Source organism: Penaeus monodon, chromosome 14, assembly GCF_015228065.2.
Source record: "Penaeus monodon isolate SGIC_2016 chromosome 14, NSTDA_Pmon_1, whole genome shotgun sequence".
Classification (NCBI taxonomy): Eukaryota; Metazoa; Arthropoda; class Malacostraca; order Decapoda; family Penaeidae; genus Penaeus; species Penaeus monodon.
The window spans coordinates 34,550,056-34,555,055 of NC_051399.1; the positions used below are offsets into that span (position 1 = coordinate 34,550,056).

Genomic DNA, 5,000 nt, shown 5'->3' on the forward strand with positions numbered 1-5,000 from the left:
CAAAAAATCATTTTTTTAAAAATCAAAAGGGATATAAAATTTTTTATTTCAAAGAAGGAGTTGGGTTTTATTTTAAAGAACTTATCGTAGGCACATTTTGCAGCATTTGAGGTAAAATGTTTAATGACTGTCAGTGTGTTCGTGCTTCATGTATTTGAGAGCCATTAGTCGATGTAAAAACGTGGTTAATTTGACTAAATGTATTGCGTGTCCCGTCAAATGGAGTAGAATAGAAGCATTGCAGATGAATCCCCAGTGTTATTTAGCATTAGTATTGCATGCTTGATTATATGACAATGACAACAGCTGCAGTTAGTTTGTAAAATGCGAGATTAGGATAATGATAATTTTTATTTAGGGATCAAGTGAGTTGAAGTTTATTTATGTAATAGGTACTTATCGATCTGGGCGACTGTTCTGGCACTGACCTACCGGTTTGTGATTGTGTGTTATATGCTGTGAACAATTTACAAAGTTCATAGTTTATGGTATGCAAGATAGTAAAGCCTTCGTAATTTCATGATTAAGAAGTTATTTTTTGTAATTTAGGAGTTCATATGTGTGTATACATACATACATACATATATATATATATATATATATATATATATATATATATATATATATTTTATATATATATATATTTATGTATATATATATATATATATATATATATATATATATAAAATATATATCATATATATTTAATATACATACATACATATGTGTGTGTGTGTGTATATAATAAACTATATATATATATATACTATATATATCAATATATATATATATATATACATAATATATAACATATATATATACATATACACATAACATATACACATACATAATACATATACATATACATATACAATACATACCACATACATACTACATACATACATACATACATACATACAAAACAACAAAACATACATACAACATACACACACAACACACACACCCACACAAAACACACACACACACACACACACACACACCCACACCACACACACACATATATACATACGTATATATTTATATACACATATATGTATATACATAATACATATATTTATATATATACATATGTATATATGTATATACATATACATATCTATCTATCTATCTATCTATCTATATATATATATATATATATATATATATATATATATATATATATATATAATATATATTCTTTAATATTTTGACACTGCATTTTGTAAGTATCATGATGTCATGTAGATTATCAGCTGCCCTTATTATGTCTTAAAAAGTGCGCATCATGAATGAAGCTAAAGGTGTACAGTACACATGTATAATTAATGATAGATTTTAAGAATATGCCCCCATAAAGATGGAGAAAAGTTAAGAAATGGTGTTAAATAACACCACTAGGTGCAATGATCACTAAAATAAGATAAAAAGTAAGGTCACAATTGCTTACCAAACACTACAAGTCCGTGCACATGAAGTATAATGTAGAATGATGTCACCTTGTGCTTCAGTATGCTTATTCTGACTAGTTAGAGCTTGTTAACCTCATTTATGATAAATCATCAAATACCAAACCACGTCTGTATGACGGAGTATAAATTAGAGAGGTTTATAGCCGTTGCCAGTGTGCCGAGCAGGGAGTCCATGATGTCAGATTATTCAATATAATTCTGAAAAATTATATATTTAAGAAGTTCTTAATAACAGTTACATAATATGTCAAAAGATTTTCCAGTAGTTCGTTGACTGATACGGAGAAAACAGTATTTTTCAATTTTGCAGTTGTTAGGACTTGATATACATTAGGGCTGGCCTATCTGAACGGTCAGAATCCAGGTTCACCACCACTGAATCCATGACAATTCATGGAAAATTATATCATATAGCAACCTAAATATACAGTCATTATAATTTTTTTTTTTTTCTAATAATTTTCTATTGTATTCCATTATCATATATTGACATTTGATATTGATTCTATTCAGGAAGGTTTAAAAATGCCTTATTTGGAGATTGCAACAAACATTCCTAGAGACAGAGTGACTCCGGAGATTGTTTCAACCCTTAGTAAAACTCTTAGTGAAACCATTGGGAAGCCAGAACAGGTATGTATTTTTTTTATTATCTTATTTATATATATATTTTTTTTTATTATATATACACATATACATGCATACATACATACATGCACATCACACACACACATGCACGCACATGCATGCACATGCAAGCGCAGACACACACACACAGACGCACATGCAAGCACACACATGCACACACACACACACACATACACACACACAAACAACACACACACACACACACACAGACACACAACACACACACACACACACACAGACACACACACACACAACACACCACACACACACACACACACACACACACACACACACACACACACACACACACACACACACACACACACACACACACACACACACACACACAACACACACACACACACACACAACACACACACACACACACAACACACACACACAGACACACACAACAACACACACACACACACACACACACACACACACACACACACACACACACACAGACACACACACACACACACACACACACAACACAACACCCACACACACACACCACACACACACACACACACACACACACACACCACACACACACACACACACACAACACACACACACACACCACACACACACACACACACACAACACACACACACACACAGACACACACATCACACACACTACACACATCACACACCACACACAACACACACAGACACACACACATACACACACACACACCCATACACACACACACACACAACACACACAACACAAATAACACCCACACACAACCACACAACACACACACACATCACACCACACAACACACCACACACACACACACACACACACACACACACACACACACACACACACACACACACACACACACACACACACACACACACGACACACCACACACACACACCACACACACACACAACACACATACACACACACACCACACAACACACACAACACCACACACACACACACACACACGCACCAACACAACACACCACACACACCACACAACACACACCACGACAGACACAGACACACAGAGACAGACACACACACACACACACACACACACACACACACAGACACACACACACACAGACACACACACACACACACAGACACACACACACACACAGACATATGATTCAGTCAATTCAAGTAAGATTTATACATAGTTTTTTTTTTTTTTTTTTGTTTTTTTTTTTTTTTTTTTTTTTTTTTTATCTTAGTATATCTTGTATAAAAAAAGACTTACAGTATACATTTGCTTGTTGTCCGTAATTTATTATCTAATATATTTATATAAGATTTATATCTTCCCAGTAAGGATTTGGTACCTTGTTTGTAATTTATTTGCTCATATGATTATATAGATTTTTTATCGTCCCTTTAATGATTTTTCATAATTTGGTTCCAGTATTGTGTTGTTTAGAGTACTTCCAGATCGCCATGAGTTTTGGAGGCAACTTTGATCCTTGTGGTTTCTGCAATTTTTTGATGAGCCTTGGCAAGTTAGGGGTTGGAAGAAAACAAAACGTATGCTTCTAAGAATTTAGGCGTAGTGGGAAATACCTGGAATTCCTAATTATAGGTAAGGGTTATTAAGGTTGTGATACTTTACATTTTAATATTAATGAAATACCTCTTGTCGACATGATTTTTTGGTGATTATCCTTGTTTAATTTCATGTGTAGAAGCCTTTTTTATTAAACATGTCTGATTTACCAGGACAGGCGTAGTTCTATTTTTTATGCTACCTTACAAAGTTAAATAAGAAAATATCCTAATTACAATTCCATTTCTTCTAGAATGTACATCCAATTCATAGATAAAACAGACGTCAGAAGTTGGCTTCAAAGAACAACCCTTCCCCCGATTGTTGGGTAACGTTAAAAGGGCATAAGTTTGCAAGATGCCACATGAATGAAGATATTGCAAATATGCTTTACTGTGCACTCCTCTGAATCAACACCTACATTTCACATGCAGGATAATATGAACAGATATTGTTTATATTGCTTGTTGTCTTGTGAGTCTTGGTATCTGTAATGGAGAATCTAAGGAATGAAACCTCATATCATTTAATCTTCTAACCTAATATTCAACCATAATTGTCCGTAGGAATGCACTGAAATCTTTGTGCTTTTGAGTTTGCCAACATAATTTAAAACTGTAATTTGTGAGTAGCGTTGTTCTAGAAAGTACGTATCTACTGTATGTAAGGGAGCATTGGAACAAACAAAGAGTTGCTCAGTCCCTTCTGTTATTCTTTTCCCTTTGAGTATAGCATATTTCAACAAGATAGGTTACAATTTTAAGAACAAGGAAGGTGAGGTCATCACTAAATCTCTAACTGGATGAAAAGTCTGTCCTCTGAGTAAGTTCTCAGGTTACCAGCTCCAGTATGAGTATACATATGTGTTCCTAATGTGAGGCGGCCATTTTTGTAATGTAGAATATATTACTAATATATACAAAAAATAAATAGATTCCAAAGCATCTATTGCCAGACTGTAATGTTGACAGTAGATTCCAGCTTAGTGCCAAAAAGCACTTTAAAATGTCTACATATTCAGATTATAATGTAGACAATGTGATTGCTATCAAACTGTATATTACATTACAGATCATATATACAGTATATTTTTAAACTGAAAAGGTAAGGAATACCATTAAGAAGATCTTGCATCCAAACAAAAAGTACTTAGAATCGTCATTTATTCTAATTATAATAATTTAAATCAAAGGTATTTTAAGCATTTTACGATGTGTGCAAATGTCAGCCTAATTGCAAAAACCCATTGCAAAAACAACTAGTTGGTTTTATTGAAACCTAATTTGCATCATAAAAAAATAGAACAATTGATTCACTTGCTAAATTTCCAAATTATT

At 33.4% G+C, this 5,000-nt stretch overlaps 1 protein-coding gene and 1 long non-coding RNA gene across 3 annotated transcripts in view; one reads left to right on the forward strand and one right to left on the reverse strand.

Moving 5' to 3' along the window:
• LOC119580685 overlaps window positions 1–5,000 on the reverse strand; it is a 36,973-nt gene that overhangs the window by 23,944 nt on the left and 8,029 nt on the right. The window lies entirely within an intron of this gene.
• Window positions 99–3,586, forward strand: LOC119581066. 2 transcript variants are annotated; one of them, XR_005229435.1, is made up of 3 exons: window positions 99–111; window positions 1,983–2,102; window positions 3,526–3,586. It is a non-coding gene; the product is annotated as an uncharacterized LOC119581066 (long non-coding RNA). The 2 variants fall into 2 exon arrangements; XR_005229436.1 differs by lacking the exon at window positions 99–111 and adding an exon at window positions 163–173.